Source organism: Fundulus heteroclitus, chromosome 22 (assembly GCF_011125445.2).
Source record: "Fundulus heteroclitus isolate FHET01 chromosome 22, MU-UCD_Fhet_4.1, whole genome shotgun sequence".
Lineage (NCBI taxonomy): Eukaryota > Metazoa > Chordata > Actinopteri > Cyprinodontiformes > Fundulidae > Fundulus > Fundulus heteroclitus.
Genome location: NC_046382.1, coordinates 24,361,704 through 24,380,656, shown reverse-complemented (window position 1 = coordinate 24,380,656; position 18,953 = coordinate 24,361,704).

Genomic DNA, 18,953 nt, shown 5'->3' with positions numbered 1-18,953 from the left:
AGAGGGACAGAGAAAGAGAGAGCTGAGTAAATGTGTGACCACTTCAACCTCTGTGTCATCCTTGGCTGCACAGCTCACTTGCCTCAGCAGGCGCAGAGCAGCTCTCGTGAGGACTCGGAGGATTATTCACTCCATTTGCCCGCTGTATGTATTACATTAGCGCCTAATCTCAAGGCAAGGGTGGAATGAAGGGAATGAGGAGTTTTTTGTTTAGCTTGAAACAACAGTCCTGTTCCAAAACAGCTGTTGGCCCTGATCTTTGTGTTGCATCTGAGAGCCTGTAACTACAGTTAAAATGGAAAACAGGCTGCCCAGAGAAGCCACCTAAGCTAGTGCCTATTTCTCAGGATGACATTAATATAATAGGGCTGGTGCCCAAAACAACTTTGTATTGATTCGCATAACCTTTTAAGCCAGTCGATCGCAGCACTCTAACTCGGACCGCTGCAGCGTTTCAGTGTTTTCAAGCCAGGTTTTGTGGCATCGCCGCTCGTTTTGGACATTTTCTTGTTACGTCTTTGTGCAAGCTGTGCCTTTCACGTAAAGATGTCAAAATGAGCTAAAATTAGGGTCAATAATCTCCACAGTGATGATAAGTTTGTCTTGTCTGCGGTGGCGGCGTGCGTTTACCTCTGCCTTGCTGAGTCATGCTCCTCAGCTGCATTAGTGCTCACCAATGTACTGACCATCCTCAAAGACTTTGGGTACGTCAAGCTGCTGCAGATGATGTTGTTGGCTCAGTAAAAAAAAAAAAAAAAAAACTGAATGAGCAGCTTGATGCATTGTGAGAAAGTGTAAACACTCACTAAAATGTCTTTTTGAATGTGGCTTCTTTCTCTTTTTCCCACATATCCAATTAATAAAATGAAGATGAATGCACTTATGCAAAACATTTTCTGGTGTCCTGCAAAATTACTTACCCTTTGACTTTTTTTTATTTATTTTTATTTATTTATTTTATTTTGCAAGTGTACATCAATGTATGTTAATGTGATTTCACGTGATAGAACAAAACAAAGTAACACAGAACTGTGTAGTGAAAGGAACAGAAGAAAGGATTCTACAAATGAAAATCTCAAAGGTATGTCATGCATTTGTATCTATCCCCCTTTCTTCTGGCCCCCCAAAATAAAAAACTATTTTAACCCACAGCCCTGAAAAATCATCTAATATTAGTAATGCATATTTTAATCCTAATATCAGCACAGCTGCTCTTTGAAGGGCTCTGAGGTTTGAGAACATCAGTGAACAATTAGCAAGACCAAGAAAAACACCAAACAGGTCAGGGATAAAGTTGAGGAAACGTTTATAATAGGGTCAGGTCATTAAACGATATTACATGCTCCTAATATCTCATGGAGCACTGTTTGGTCCATCCATTCATTGTCTATACCCGCTTATCAATGTAAAGTCGCGATGGCCCCATACTGTTGTATGGGGCCAAGCCTCCCAGACAACAGTTAAACCTATTTTATCACTATACAAACAAGCATTGAAAATTATGGATCAGAAACCAAATAGGTGGCATCACTGTTTGATTGTACAGAAATATAAGCTTTTAGATTTTGATAGTTTTATTAAGTTTTCTTTTCTTAAGATGATTTTTAAATGCACAAACAATATAGCTCCAGCCGTACTCTGTCCTTTTGTGACAAAAATAAATACACGGAGAGTTAACACTAGGAGAGCAGCGGGCGGCAACTGTATAGCAGAGGGGCGCAAAACCACTTTTGGACAGTCAAGTTTCTCAGTGATAGGGATCCGTCTTTGGAATGATTTACCAGCGGAAATAAAAATAGAAACTGACCTGAAAACATTTAATAGAAATGTGAAACATTGGCTGAAAGAAAATCAAATATGTGAACATTGAGTCATTATGATTATGTTGGATGTGAGGTGTTGTTTTGTGTAATGTTGTTAGGATTGTGTAAAATGTTAATGGTTGTCTTTTATAATGTATTTTATATATGATTGTGCAATGTGAGCTACGTTTTAGGAAAATGTATTTTATAAAGGCCTGACTGGGGACTGGGGTTGCAAATTAGCCTATAGGCTAGAAACCTTTCATGCAACACATCTACACATTTTGTTATTGCTCTGTTTATTACAATTATGAATGTAATAATGTGCGTTGCATTGTCCCTGACAAATAAAAACAAAACAAAAAAAACAAATGGGGCTGGTACCTATCTCCAGTGGTCTTTGGGCGAAAGGCGGGGTGCAACGTGGAAAAATCGCCAGTTCCTCACAGGGCAAGAAAGAGATGCAGGATAAACAACCATGCAAACAAACTGAAGGGTAATTTATAGATAATTTATAGAGAGTAATTAACCCAACAGTTTAGTTTTTTTGGACTGTGGGATGAAGCCGGAGTACCAGGAGAGGATCAACGTGTGCACAGGGAGAACATGCAGACGCCATGCAGAAAGATCCCAGTCTGGGATCTGAACCCAGGACCTTCTCGCTGCAGGAGAACAGTGCCACCTACTGTTTAACCCAATCAGCGAAGAGGCCAAGAAGCCCTGGGTGGCTCTGGAAGAGCTGCAGAGATCCACAGCTCAGGTGGGTCAGCTATTACTGATACAAACTGGCAAGGAGAAAGCCAAAGTAAAAAGAGCCATGACAAATCATGACATATAACCGAAGATTATAATCGCTGCAAAAGGACGCTTTCCAAGGTTTTTAACTCAGTGGAACTGAAGCCCTCTGCACTGTTTCAATCACAATTATGTCCTTTTCTGTGTTGGTCTATCACATAAAATCCCAATGTGATCGTAGAATGATAATGTGTGGGGAAAAAAAAGGTCAGTGGGTGTGAATACTTTGGGAAGGCACTGCCTCTGTTCAATGTTTATTGTATATATATAGCACAAAATATTCACATTCAGGACTCACGATGATCACAACGTCATCTTATGCATAATCATATTGGAGCAGCTAGCACTGTATAATAGGTCTCTTTTATGTAGATATTATGGCTTTGAAGTGGACTGGAGTAGAAGAGAGCATTCATAACGTTTAAACGCTGCATGGAAACACTTACCATATCTGCTTAGCATCTTAACAACAGACGCGCAGCCTGTAGCCTTCTTAAGAGCTTTAGGAACCCAAATCTCTGTGATTATGTACATTAACAATGACTAATCACGTTATACAACCTGCCACTTCTCCAGCTCTCCAAAAAGGGACCGTGCGACTCGGCTCGCAGACCTCTTGTGCGTCTCTCTGGAGGGGGTGAAAAAAAGGTTTTTGTGCCAGAGAGTTCAGGACGGTGCCTCGGAGCAGCAGGAGGAGGGATTGAATCTCCTCCAGAAAAAATAAATAACGCCCTTGTCTGCAAAGTGACCGGCGCTCGCTCCCAGACTTTCAAGGCGGCTAGAGTTACTGTGGCCCCCGGAGAGGAGCAGACAGGTTGTGTCTGAGAGAAATACCTCCCCACACATGACATCATTCCTGGGATGGCTGCAGCATTAAAAAAAAAAGGGAGGGGGTGCTTTGAGCTCACCCAAAACACGAGAACATGACCCGATCTTTTCAAGCAAACACGTTTGAGCACATGACTTTATCTGGTAAGAGCATCGTGGGCCCTGTCAAAGGTTTTTGCTTCGATTGCCGATTGATCAGGGCCCTGGTAGTTCACGGGAAGCTTCAGGAAAGCTTCACTCTACAATTATTAGCTTTGAAGAGGCTTAAACATATTACTTTAATTCTTCAGAGTGGCAACTCTCAGACAGGGAAGATCTTAATTTAATATGTGCACCCCCCACACACACACAAAGAAATAGTGTGATCTTAGCCTCAGACATGAGCCTATTGTGTGGGTTGAAATTAGCTCCAACCACCCTGCTCCCAGTGAGGGTGGTCTCCCCTGGGCGCTGTGGATGACATTAAAGGGATTTGTCCGTGAAGATCCGACTCTATTACCGCTGATAATGCGCCGGCAGAAAACCACAGAGAGATCAGAGGGAAAAGTGTGCGGCTCACAACTTGTAATCATGTATATCTTGATAATCTAAAGCGAGCTGATTTGTTTCATCTGCATCGTCTGAGGCCTCTATCGGCACAGAGAACTGTGGGAGCTCGCAAAGCGTTAAGTGTTGGACCACTGTGAGGTGTCTGTGGCCGATGGATGCATGGCAAACGACAGAGAACGTCAACAGCATGTAAGGCAAAACAAAAGGAGGATACCACAGAAGACAGCACCACCTGCTGGTTGAGTCTGGGGGAAAAAGGGAACTGGGGGTTTGGATTGGAAGGTTGCTACAAGCCCCCACAGATGTCACTGAGAAGAGCAATCTATGCTTAACATGCCCTTCAGGGACTGAATGAGCTGCTGAACACATCAAGACCAGCTGCTGTGCTTTTGACGCTGAACGGGAGGATGTAAAACGACATTCTTGCCCATTCTTGTTTGCATTATGGCTCAAGCTCATTCAAAATGGATGAACGGCATCTGTTGACAGCAATTTAAAGTCTTGCAACACATTCTCAATTACATTTAGGTCTGGACTTTGACTAGGCCTTTCAAATGCACCACTATCCTTTAATATGAGCCACTCCACGGTAGCTCTGGCTGTACGTTCAGGGTCACCACCTTTGTGGAAGAAGAACCTCAGCGCCACTCTCACATCTTCTGCAGCCTTGAATGTGTTTCATTCAAGAATCCCCCGATATTTAGCCCTATCCATCCTCCCATTAACACTGCAAAAAGCACTCACTCTAAGTGTTAGGATGCTATTCGTGGACCTCAACTCAACCTTTAACACCGTGCTTCTGGACATGACTGCCCTGAAGCTCCACAACCTGGGATTATCTGCACCTTTCTGCTCCTGGATCAGTGACTTCCTCGCCAACAGGCCCCATGTGGTGATGATAGAGAAACTCACACCTGCCCCTTGTGTCTCCAGCCCTGCTCTTTTCACTCACTTCAACCACGACTGCTCTGCTCAGTAAACATGGCTGTGAAGATTGCAGACAACACCACTGTGGTGCTTCTCATATCTAATAATGAGGAGACACGCTACAGGGAAGAGGTCTGCAGTCTGACACAGTGGTGCTCCAGGAACAATCTGATACCGGACACCAGCAAGACTAAGGAGGTCATAGTGTTTACCATATAACATAGAAAGTACTCCTGGATCAATGAGTGCTTCTGTGCTTATTGTGTCTCTGCTCTGTCTTCTGTAACCCCCAGTCGGTCGAGGCAGATGACCGTTCACACTGAGCCTGGATCTGCTGAAGGTTTTTCCTCCCTGTTAAAGGGGACTTTTCCTCTCCACTGTCGCTTCATGCTTGCTCACTATGAGGGATTGCTGCAAAGCCATGGACAATGCAGACGACTGTCCACTGTGGCTTTACACTCTTTCAGGGGGAGTGAATGCTGCTTGGAGAGACTTGATGCAATCTGCTGGGTTTGCTTAGATTGCAAACTTTTTTACCAATCTGTATAATCTGACCCAATCTCTATAATTTGATCCAATCTATATAATCTGATTGAATTTGACTTTGGGAAAGTGCCTTGAGATGACATGTCTCATGAATTGGCGCTATATAATTGGCGCTATATAGATAAAATTGAATTGAACTGAATTGAAATAGTGGACTACAGGAGGTCCAGGAAGACTGAGCACGCTCCTCTCTGCATACAGGGGGAGGCGGTGGATCATGTGGACAGCATCAAGTCCCTGGACATTCACGTCTCCTCTGACCTCTCCTGGACCCTAAACACCTCCCCTCCCAGACTGGGATCTTTCTGCATGGCGTCTGCATGTTCTCCCTGTGCACATGTTGATTTTCTCCTGGTACTCCGGCCTCCTCCCACAGTCCAAAAACTGATCTTTAGACTTAAAAAAAACACTTCTTTCCCAAAGCTGTGAGGGCTATCGCCCCCTGCTGATAACCAACTGCATCACCAGCCAGGTTCATAGTTTGTTACATGTTTACAAGCATGCTGCTGGTTACTCTGTCGCTCACATGCTAACGTCTATTTACATACGCTTAGCTTCTCAGGGAGTGTTTGCTTGGACATCCATGCAAATTGCACAGTTATTTAACTTGAAGATTCAAATTTCTTGTACATGTTTAATCCCGAGAATGTTTGTGTAATACATTCAGGCATTTGCGGAGTATTTTACAGCATCCTGTAAACTGACTGCTACCTGTCCTTTTGACGCGAACATTAACTCATTTGAATACATTTAAACATTTGCTGATGACTATTTGCACACATTGAACTTTTCAGGGAATGTCTGATACATTTATGCAATTGCACAGTAATTTCCATCATACAATAAAGTGGCTGCTACCTGTGTTCTTTTTTTTTTTACCCAAACACTTACATTTTATAAGATACTGAGGACTATTTGCACACTTTTTAGTGTGCTGTCAGTGCAATCAACTTGAACATTACGTCTTGATTATGCCCCTGTGTGTTATGAGTGAATTCTGAACTGGTGTCTTGTCTTAATTCTTGAATAAAAAAATTCAGTTTCCTACTAATACTCATCATGGCAACAGATTCTCCCACCTGAGGTGCGGGTCCTTGCAGCTCCTCTGGAGTCCTATGGACCATTTGGCGACTTCTCTGGGTTTTGCTGTCCTTTGCTGACCATCTAGAGCCTGTTTTATCATCACTAATGTTCTCAAACAAACCCCTGAAGCCTGAACAGAGCAGCTGGATTTCAATTGAGAGTAATTTGGAACAGTTGCAACAGTTCTTATTTAAGGGAATCAGATTCTAGGACTGAAAATAGGTCCACATCACATATCATCCTCCAACTAATCAACCACAAATTCCTCCCATTTCACAAATGTGCACAACTTTCTGTTGGGCTATCGCATGAAATCACAACAAAACTCACTGAACTTGTGGTTGGAAATGTTACAGACGATTGAAAACGTGTCAGTGGCGGTGAAGCGAAAACACCAGGTTACTTCTATTGTGCCCGACATGCCTTTCCAACCACAGGTGGAAAATGTTTCCCGTGTTGCTGCGGTCGCTCCTGCTCTCCATAATCTGTTGCTGACGTCCCTCAGCGGCATGACGCAGCACACAATAGCGTGCAAACATATCAGCTGAGACTGGACTCTGGACCCGGATCACCGGTGTGCTGTAAACCGCCAACCCACTCACATGTTACCGCATTTGGGACCTGCTCTACAAAAAAAATAAAAATAAAGAAGTAAAAACAGTATAATGACTCATCCTTGCGTGGAGAAGGAGCCGCCCGGGTTAATCTGCGGGCGGCATCAGTACGGCCCGTTTTCTGTAACACCGCAGCACCTGACCCTGCGATCACCTCGCCTCAGCTCCCTCTTCCTTTGGCTGTTTGGACCGTGTTGCCAGGCAGTGGTCTCCGTAAACACGGCACCTGGCAGCTCCGGCAGGAAACCACCATGAGCTCTGTGGAAAATTAGATGCCATTACTGCAAACACACCCGTTTGTCTCGGATAGCTGGATATCTCTGCACCAAGTCAAACGGTGTCAGTCTCTGCTTTCTGGTTTTTGTACGTTTTCCGGCATCCACCTCGTCCCCCCCTCCCCCCCCCCCGCCCCAACAATCTTATCTGGATGTTTTGCTCGCTCCTCATGCCTACAAGCAGCCTTTCACCAATTAACTCTCTCTCTAATTTACATTACAAACGGGGCCAAGAAAGTGTCACTTACTGGACCTCCGTGCTGCTTATACCCCATCTCATCAATTTCCTGTTATTGTTGGCAGTTGAGCTGAAGCCCCAGTATCGATCCCTCACCCCGGGAGAAGATAATTCGGTAGAATCCAGATGGATTCCATATCTATTATCTAATGGAATTCCTCCTCCCAGAAAGGGCTATGGATTTTCTGCCATTGAAGCTGTGAAAGCGTGCGTCTGTGCGGGGCCTCTCCTGTGTGTCCGTGTGTGAGCGTCCTCTCACAGAGCGGATAGTGACTCTTCTGTTTTTGTTTTTTGTTGTTGTTGTTTTTTGTTTTTTGTGGGGGGAAAAAATGAATGCAGTGAGGAGAACATGTTGGAAAGTGGCACTGAGACTTTAGAGGGTGCTGAAGCATTCAGGGAAATGCTCACTCTGTGAATGAGTATTGACCTGCTGCTCTTTAGCTGGCTCTCTCAGGAAACCACAGACACATAAGGTCATGTTCTGTGTGCGTGGCGTCATGAGACGGGGTTCTGTCAGGTTCTTGCTTGTACACTTGTGTTACGATGGGGTGACCTTAGGAATAATTTGCAGATAAAAGTTTTTAAGATGTACTGCTAACCCTTTTATCCCGGCTCTCTTTGCGAAGTCGTTTTAATACTCTAATGAGGTTCAATTAAAGTTAAATTAGGTACATTTTGTAGTTTTTAAGTAAACTGACACAATGAAGATTATTTCACGATAAAGCGCAGAGGTCTCGCATCGCAGTTAAAAGTGTTCGTAGTTAAGCCGAAAAAATGTGTTTCTGGTCGGCTGAAATGTGGAAAAGCAGCAGTATTGGACCTGGCGGCAGCAGTCGGAGCGGGACGATCGTGTCCATCTGTTGCGTGCTTGATACGCTTCCAGTAAGACTAGATCGTACACACCAGCAGAACCACAACACAAAGAAAATAAACATTTTTGAAAAGAGGCAAGTTGTTCACCCAGATATGCAATACTTCCGCAGTTTTGGTCGTTTTCACGTCCAGCTTTTTATTTGGGCATTTTCTACCTGCCAAGTGGGTGTCTGGCGTCTGTAGTCATCATACAGTTAAGACCAATGTGATTATAAAAAAATTTAGCAAAAACACAGTAGAATGTGCTTAATTCTTTTTTTTAACACAAACAGTTCACGACTAATTAGGGTAACTCAAATGATCAAATTGAATAAATGAATTAATCAATACTAGGCAAAAATAGATAGAACAGGGCCATATTGTGCATCCTTTTTAATAACCAAAAATACATGAAATAATCATAAAGAAGTATCCTTTTTAAAATGTTTTAAAAACTCTGCTCTGAATCAATGAAATAAAAATCAAGTATCTACAATTCTTCAACACTATTATTATTTAGTTATTTTCATCACTTTAATGTGAGAGCTTTCGAAATCAAAATAATTGAGATTGTCAAAGGCACAAAACTTGTGAAGTGGTCTGAGTTATAAAATGGTGAAACGGTCTTTAAACTTTCTTTCTGTCTGTCTGCTGCAGCGGTCTGTATCACCCCCCCCCCCCTCTCTCTCTCTTCATTAAACCTGACTTTGAATCATGGATTTCTTGAGTACAAAAAAAAAAAAAATGCAGGATCCTCTGGGTATGAAAATGCATCACACAAAAAGCAAGCTTTTTTAGCAGGTATGATGTTTCTGCTTTTATTTTTCTATTTTTAAGGAAACGTCTGGCCAGAATCCATATAACGTTGTCAGTGGAGCTATAATGTTAAGTATTGTAGTTCATTTTGCACCAAACAAGATCGCTGGTTTCACAAAGACTCTTATTACCTGTCTGTCAAAGGGTCAGAGGAGAAGTCTGGAGACTGTATGGGTTTAGCCTGCCGCTCAGCACAGCACGGAGGGAGGAAGGAAGGAGGCACTGGGTGTGGGGGCTGTGCATAACGGGGATGCGGCTGGTGCAGAGTTCTCAAAAGAACCTGAATAAAATGTCTATAAAATATCAAAACACTTCAGTGGGTAATTGATGGTAGAGAAAGGTAATTCTTATTTTTAAATATCGATGAATGAAGTCAGCTTCATTTATCAATATCAGCTTCATCTGAGCTCAGTCAGCTCTCTGCTTCCTGAGACGTTGGCCAAGCAGCGTTTTCTTTAACAAGCCATCACAACTACAGTATATCTCCATTGTCATTCGCTGCCTTAATAAAACAAATAAAATCAAAGTTTTCTGGAACAGAGCGGCCAATATGAACAAAAACACTGCTCTAAAAGTGAAAATACAACAAAGGTTAAAATGACTATATGTATGTATATATACCAACCACAAGAGAAAAATGAAATAAACTTAACTATTTCTGTTAAACAAAACAAAATGTTTGTGAAACCACAAAACAACACACTTTCAAAAATGTTTTTTTTTTTAAGAGATATTGTTTTCATTTCTCCTGTGCTTTTGGTTTTTATTTCTTCCTTGTCTGATATGCAGGATGCTATTGGGCCTTTGGTGTTTCTGTAAGATTTTCTCCAGCATTGCCAGGGTTAGCTTGTGAAGGTGAAACAGCAATCACAGGAGTAAACAGACTGCATCACTGAGCAAAGCAAAAGCGATGGGGGAAAAAAAAAAAATCAGCTGAGAGGAGCAAAAAGTCTCTGTGGAGATAAAAGGGGTAATTATTTCATCCACTGTTAATACAATATATTGATTTTCGACACTTTTATAAATGGACTGCAGCCATTTCTCTGGAGGTCAGAGATCAAGTGATCCATTGATGGGTTGCACCTCATGAATTAAAAGGATAAAACTGCAGACGCATCTTGATGGAGGAGCTACAAAGACAATATTGCGACCAAAAAGAAAAATGGGAACTTTCATTTTCTTCATATTTTGCCGTAATACCCACAAACTGCGATATAGGATAAGTCGGATTTTATGCGCAGTACGTGACAGCAAAACTGTGAAGCAGAAAGAAAATATAATTGTCTTTTTACAAACGAAAATCTAAATTGCATGAAGTGTATTACTGTACCTTTAAATCAGGTACATCAGAACATCATTAGTAGGGCAAGGAAAGTTTAGTTGTAAAGCACATTTCAGTAACAACCCAATTCATTGTGCTGTAGCAACCTTATTAGAATACTGAAACCACTTTTGTGGACCTAACCTAAACCTATCCTAAACTCAAGTTGCTCCTTGAGTTTAGAGTCTTAAACCAAAAACATCACTCTTTCTTTTAGGACCCACTCTCTGGGCTTCATAAGGAGCAATGGATCCTCACAGTGTAGTGTGTGTGGGAAAAATTAGCCTTATGCAGTAAGAAAACACACACACACACACACACACACACACACACACACACACACACACACAAACACACACACACACACACACACACATATATATAACTAGGGTAATCTAGATTAACCAATTAACCTAACAGTCATGCTTTTGGGACCGTGGGAGGAAGCCCGAGTACTTGGTGAGTACATGGAGTAACTCCAGGTAGAAAAAGCACAGGCTGGGATTCAAACCCGGGACCTTCTTACAGCCAGTTGTTCCATCCATTACCAAAAAAAGTGAAAAGCATATGAAACATCTAGATATCCACCATGTCTCCAGACATGACGATCCTTTTCAACTGACAGGTTGAACAAACAGCGTTATAATCAGAGCAGCGACCAAAAAGGCCAGGGGAATAGCTGGGGGAGCTGCAGAGATCTGCTAATAGTCGTATGCTGTAGGAATCTGGACTTTATGGGAGAGAGTTATTGTTGAAAGAAAAGCATACGAAGTCTTGTTTAAAGTCAAACCAAAATTTAACATTCTTGCAAGCAGTTAAAAAATTTCAACTTTGGTCTTACGTCACCCCTAAACACACCATTCTCACTTTGAAATGTGGTGGCAGCATCACGCTGTGGCAATGCTTTTGCTCCACAGGAAAAGGGAAGTTAATGGAAAGAAGAAACGAGTTGAGTACAGGACAAACCAGGAAGTTTGTAATACAACCCAACTATTAGCTGGAAGGCTACTTCCAACAGCGTGCAGGGCTGCTGAAAGCAGGTGTCTGTACTCCTAGATAACCCAGAGTAATTCAGATGTAGCCCCCCGCTCTCAGTGCACTATTGGCGTTTCTGGGAGTCTTCCTTCAAAGGTGCCTTTTTTACAGCCCACAGGAGACAGAGCGCCAGCACTTTTCCTGCAGGATTATTTATTATTTTTCCAGTTACCTCACCCCGGTTTCTGTTGAACAGACAAGCACACAAGTGCACATCCCTCTGCGGCACATGTTCAAAAACAGAGACTGAAGTCAGCGCTGTAATGGAGAAGGTGATAGCCTTAGTGGGCAAATGAATGTCAGCCGCAATTAGAGGCCCACGTAATAGCATCTAACAGAGAGGCCACGACGCAGACGGGTCAAGAGTTTACCATGTATCTCCAGAATTACATCCACCCCGAGCGCACTGTTTTCAACCAAGGACGTCTCGAGGGCGGGGAGACAAGAGGACGAGAAAAAGGCGGAGAGACCAGCAGGCTGGAGAAATCCCAGAAGGATTTATATTAAACAGATTTTTGTCCTTCAGCTTCAGCTACGGCGGGCTTTTTAGCAAGATCTGAGCTCTGACTCCATGCACTGAGCCTAACGGGGTTAAAAAGGTACAAGAGGGAAATTTGCCAACAATAAACACCAAAGCAACCAAAGCTGTCACATTCAGATAGAAAACCTTGGTCCGTCAATAAATTAGTTTAACCCAGTAGTTGATAACTGAGAGGATAGATAGATAGATAGATAGATAGATAGATAGATAGATAGATAGATAGATAGATAGATAGATAGATAGATAGATAGATAGATAGATAGATAGATAGATAGATAGATAGATAGATAGATAGATAGATAGATAGATAGATAGATAGATAGATAGATAGATAGATAGATAGATAGATAGATAGATAGATAGATAGATCTATTTGTCAAACTCAATTCATTTCAAGTGGTGATTTTCTTGTTATAAAATCGTGCTTTTCTTTGGAGACTGTTGCTGAAAATGACGTAAAGCTTTAGTGGGTAATTATCTTCTTCACCTCTGGACCCCAGAGTAACATCCTCCAACCAAAGTCACTGCACCTCCGTTTAGTAGGAAGTTTTCTAGACTGTATAAATGGAGAATATTAATGGGATTTGACAACATTACCATTAATACATCTGTTCCTTTGTTCCACAGTGTCACAAAACACAGTTTAATATGGGTCCAAGAATGATTTCTCCTTCTTTAAAGGAAATGATTAAAGCCAATTTCAAATGCCAGCAGCAGAAAACTTTGACACCGTATTCTCAGAGAATAACCAAACCATATGCTGCAGACAAGCCTGATAATCTGATTTGACTTTGAATTGTTGTTCATTATCTTCCTTCTGTCATTTGTGGATCTACTCCAGTTAATATTTATCACCAAGTGTTTGAAAAAAATGATAACTTAACTTTAGATCTGAAAAATGCTTGTAATCCTCTTAATGTGGTACATGTTTGTTTATGACTTAAATATGAAATTGCAAAATGAGTCTAATACAGCTGTGGCTGCATGGATGGAGGGTGGGCAGCTGTTCAAGCAACACAAAAGTGAAGACTAAGTATTCTTTTGAACATTGTGAAGTTGATTAATACATTGTTTAATAAAGAAATTAGCTCCATGCAAACATTTGAATACCAAAAGAGATCCCACTTTTTCTTCTGCAATAAATTACACAATATATAAGTTACCCAAAGCTTGGGGGAACTGTCAGTATTGCGTCTGTAACTGCATGTGAAATTGTGTTTTATATCTTCAAGACAGACAAATGATTTATGGAAACATTATGAGAAATGGGAAAAAATGGTGTTTCCTGTGTCTCTGACACATAACTCAGTTTCAGTAGGTCACAAACTGCAATCAGGAAACAGGTTTTTGTGAATTGGCGCTATATAAATATGTAGCATTGAATTGAATCATAACGCTTTACCAATTGTTAAGCAAGGGCATGGTTTTGTCTGGCATCCTGTGCTGTAGCTGGAAGACAAGGCTTATCTCAGCTGATGAAACAAAAAAAGGGTAAAAATGGGCAAATGAAAACAGAAGTCCCTTTAAATATAATAAAGAGATGAAGATATCATATTGTTGCTACCAAAGATGAAAGTGAGCGAACATACCTTAAAGACCATGCTAATGTATTCACACCCTTGAGAACGTTCACATTTTCTCGTGTTACCTCTACAAACATGGCATTTGTGATCAATAACATGGCATTTGTGATCATTTCCATAAGAAGTACCACAGAGTGTAGGATTGTTAAGTGAATGGAAAACAGTACTTGGTTTTCAAAAGTTTTTACATGTGGAAGACTGACTCTGGTGAGATGAGATGAAAAAGATTCCTCTGTTTTCATGGAAATTACTGCATATGATTGAAAACTAACAATTCACATGACCCTTAACTCACTGGCCCCTGGGGTGAAATATGGCGGTGGCAGCATCATCCTGTGGAGATGTTTTTTTTTTCAGCACAGACAAAGAAGGGGGTCAGAGCTAAAAATGCTGGCTGGTGGAAAAAAAACCTGTGAGAAGCTGTATCATAATAAAAACACACAGTCAGGGGTAACGATGGAATGGTTTACAGCAAAGCATAACCCTTTTTTTAGAATGGCCTAGTCAAAGTCCACACCTAAATATGATTGGCCCTCTGGCTGGATTTTAAATTTGATGCTCATAGAAAATAGTAGTAAAATAGATACACAAATAAACTAACATAAAACTAATGGCAGAAACCAGAATCTACAGATAATAAACAATACTAAAATGAATCTACAGATAATAAACAATAGTAAAAAGTGCAAACCTAAACAGAACTGCATGATCCCCCAGGAACCTAAAAATCCTGAGGATCTGACAGACATTTAAGTCCAAACTGAATTGAACTGAATTCACTCTCCACCTGAGCTGTTTTGCTAAGAAGAACAGGCAGAAATTTCATCTTTGGATGTTCAAAGCTGGCAGAGACACACAACAAAGATTTGCAACTGGTTTCACTGGATTTTATTTAAACGAATCAAAGTAGAAAGGCGGCTGAATGCAAACATTTATTTGGACAAATTGTTGAAAATCATGTAGCATTTTCCTTCTATTTGTAAAATACGCACTACTTTGTGTTGGTCTAACAATATCAGCTCCACTTCTTTATTTACATGGAAAACATCTAAAGCTTTACAAAAATAGTGATATTTGACTTCATCCAGGCATAAATCTTTGCTTTTCAAACGCTTAATGCATCCTATAATAATCCCCCATGTCCGTGGTGTTTGCACGTCCGCGGAGCTCAGGTGCTCGATGTTCCTCCACATGTTTTTTTTCTCAGACGCCCACAAACACACATGCCCCGGCTAACGGCTCCCCTGACAACCCTGCACAGCTTGTAAAGGAGTGAATAAAAATGAACACCAGAAACACGCGGCAAACTGTTGCATCAACCCTCTCTGGCAAAGCCTTTCCGTCACATCTGCGTTTGCTATCACCTCAAAAGAAAGCGCCTCTCCACTGCCCGGCTTTGGGTTTGAGCGAAAAGCCTCATCATCTGTTGTTCTTTTTCTCATCCTCAGGGGGAAATGAAAAACGAGACCTGGTGTGGTGAGGCGAGACTACGACGGCGATATAAAATGCGCATTATAAACGGTGGGAGGAGAATTGACTTGTGTTTTTTATTACAAGTGGGATCACTGAGGATTTTTGGTTCAGTGTGGAGACAACACGGTGAGCGACACGGAGAAGACTGATGCTGTCGCAGATAAAAGGGTCAGTGTCGCAGAATACAGAGCATTACATTATAATGCTCCTCTTGTCTGTTTGCCAAGATGACCTTGCCTGTGGGAGATTTCAAAGTGGCATGATTGCTTGTACAACCTTCAGGAGGTTGTGCATGCTTGTCCCCAATTAGATAGAAGCAGTTCTGTGAAGCACATGGGCCGTGCAAATCAAGGGCAGCGTCTGCTCCCTCTTTTCCTACTTCATTTCTCTATAACACACATGTGTGGTTAGAGTCATACTCGTTGCCGTTTCGCTGTGAGTAAGGTTGCAGTCCAACCGCAAGTATTCGCCTCAGGGTGTGTGACTGAGCCTTCATTTGTTGTCGGTTACATCACTAACACGTACCAGACACGAGAACTCCCCTCTGCGCTGACAGAGACGCACACAGTCATCAGAGACAGTTGGCTACTAAGACCACACGGTTTTAAAGGAAACCATATTTAGGTCTGAATCCTCGGTAAAGTCGAGAATAGCTGTTTACGTGGTGAGCTGAGATTAAAACGTTTAAAAAGGTTTTTTTCTCTTGCACAAATGTAGAAGATTTAAATCTTTAAGCTCAAAGTAATGAATTCATTCTCTCCTTAATAACTTTGGCCACTCTTATGTGTGGCCAAAGATTGTTGCAAAGCTATGCTAAATACATCAGAAAATGTACATTTACAAATTTTGCATTAAAGCAGCACTGTGTAAGTTTTGACCCAAGTATTAGCTTAATTTGAAATATGTTAAATGATTGTTCAGGTCAATATAGAGCACTTGGTAGGTATCAATGGTCCGTGCAGACTGCCCTTCTCAAAAGCTCGCATATGTTACTTGACAGAGTCGGATCCGCCTCTGAATGGGTCATGTGACCTAGAGCGCCGCTTTATGGCCGTCTGAGTTCCCTTTAAACACAAGAGCTAACCTTACGTGCTTCTACTTTTCTTATTCTCGAGTCAAAGTCATGACCATGGTTATTATTATAAAATGCAGAATATATAGTTTACAAACCTGCACGTCAGCTCTTCTCCTCTGTTGAAGTTCCTACAGCCTTTCGTAATCAGATGTTTGAGTATGGAGATAATTTCCTGCCAAAACGTTGTAAGCAAAAAAATGTGTTGCACACAAATAAAACCTGTTTTGCACACAAAATGATATGTCTCACACACAAAAAATTGTTTTGCAAACTGTTCGCCAACCTTGCGCTCAAAATATCATTTATAAGTTTTCCTCGAGTACAAAACGGTCTGTGCTTGCACAAAACAGCCTCTGCTCGAGTACGAAACAATCCCACCACCGCTGCGGTAAATTTGTGCCAAAAGTCACGTGATGCATTGAGTTGTTGTTCAGACTTCCCGACAGCAGGGGGCGCACCCAAAAAACTGAAACGCACCGGTTTGGCTGAGGAAGAGAGACGTGATAACACAGCTAACAGCATCAGCACCCCACAAGTAACTTTCAAAACTTTCCCGGTGAAAAAGTAACAGCTCACTGATAGATCATGTAAGATTTCAGTTAAAGGCACTGTTTAGTTTTATCTCTGATCTAAAAATGCTGTGTAACGGACTTTTGAAAAATAATGTATTTAGACTATGATTTGATCTTTACTCTCCTTTCAGAATTAAACGTCTTTGGAGACGTGTGGTGCGCAGGAACTAACATACACAACAATGTGCTGCACTCAGGAGAGGACAACAATTCGCTTGACCTGTCAAACATGTTAGATAACTTCTGTTGTCACCATTTATTTGTCCCAAGACTACAACTAAGTTTTCACACCATCAGCAGTGGCTGGGATGACAATTCACTCAGAACTGAGGGGAATCTAACACTCAGTCAGTTATGGAAGATGGGAAGCATCCAGCATGCTGTGGTAGAACCAGAAATCACAGAGGTAAGAAGGATTTTTTTGTGCTGGCTATTATACAGTTTCTCACATTAATGTGTATATTTCAAACCAGAAATGAATTTATCTGATCATTTATCTGATCACTCCAATACAACAAAACATTGAGTACATCAGAGAGGTGGCACTGAAACTGGTTTCTTTGAAATCTGTTTATTATGGTCCTTCAAAATAATTAATGGATTTTGGAGTCATTTGCTTTTCCATCCTTAGCTTCATAAATTTAATTATATTCAGTAAGTTGTAGCAACAGAATCACGGCCTCTTTTTTATTCTCTATATATCTTTCTTGCAGGGACTCTGCCTGCCTCATATTGACTGGGACAACAGTGGACTGCTGGATGACCCACACTGTGGGGTCACTATTCCTGAAACTGGCAATGTGTTGAGCCCTGAACAACTTGGTAGCACTGAGGGCAGCCATGGATGCACTGGGACATTCTGAATCGCACGGCTCAGATATATATATATATATATATATATATATATATATATATATATATATATGTATGTATGTATGTATGTATGTATATATATATATATATATATATATATATATATATATATATATATATGTGTATATATATATATGTTGCTACTCTCCAGTATGACCAACACTTTACGGGTTTAATCTTATTGTGGTTACCATTGTTGCAAAAGGTTTTTAAGTAGTAAAATCTAGCCAGGGAAATGTAACTAAGTTAGTGCATTCACTGAATAAAAGTGTAGAACTGCTGGGATTATGATGGTAAATGTGTATGGTACTGTATAACAATTTTGAAAATGCTGAGGTTATTGGAAAAAAGGGCACATGGAGCTGTTAATAAACCTGAGGATGCAAACAGTGTGGGAAAATTAAACAGTCCTTTATTTTCCACATTGCATAATAAACATACCCTTTCATAAAGTCTTCATTTCCAATTCTTACCAATATCAATCAAAGTGAATACACCTTTCCACAAGGATTGCTTTTATTGTTGAAATCAAGACTGAAAGAACTCCATTAATTCTCCAGGTTTTTCCCAGTAAACAATCCATGTATTACCATAAAGCGGGCTGTATAAAACAAACTGGCTGATGAAATGGATGAAGCCAAAAACAGGACTATGAAAAACAATTTCTGCATGTAAGACTGTCAGGAAATTTAGAACCTCAAACCTGACCTTTTCTTTAACCTTTGTAGAGCTATGAAGGACATGCTACAACAGTTACTGATCAAAGTAGTTAATACTGGGAACTAAAACGGTTACATATTAAGTTATTTTTAAACAAGCTCAAATCATCTGCCGTATGTTTAAAGATTACATAAAATTTTGAATTGTTCAAGTCTTGGTAGTCTTGTGATGGAAGTCGGCGTGTCTCAAAGCAGGTTGATGATCTGGTAGCCTTCCATCCAGCCCAGAACTTTGATGACCTTCACCTCATCAGTGGATGCTGGAAAACAGATATGTGTTATGGATATGTAAAGGATAATACTCCTCTTAAAGAAAAAAAAAATTACCAAGAGGAAAACAAACGTTTTAAGAAAATATCTGCCCATGTGGCCAATTCCAGCTGTGGTTTTTGCCATGGCCAAACCAATTTTATTAAGTGCACAACACATATTTGCA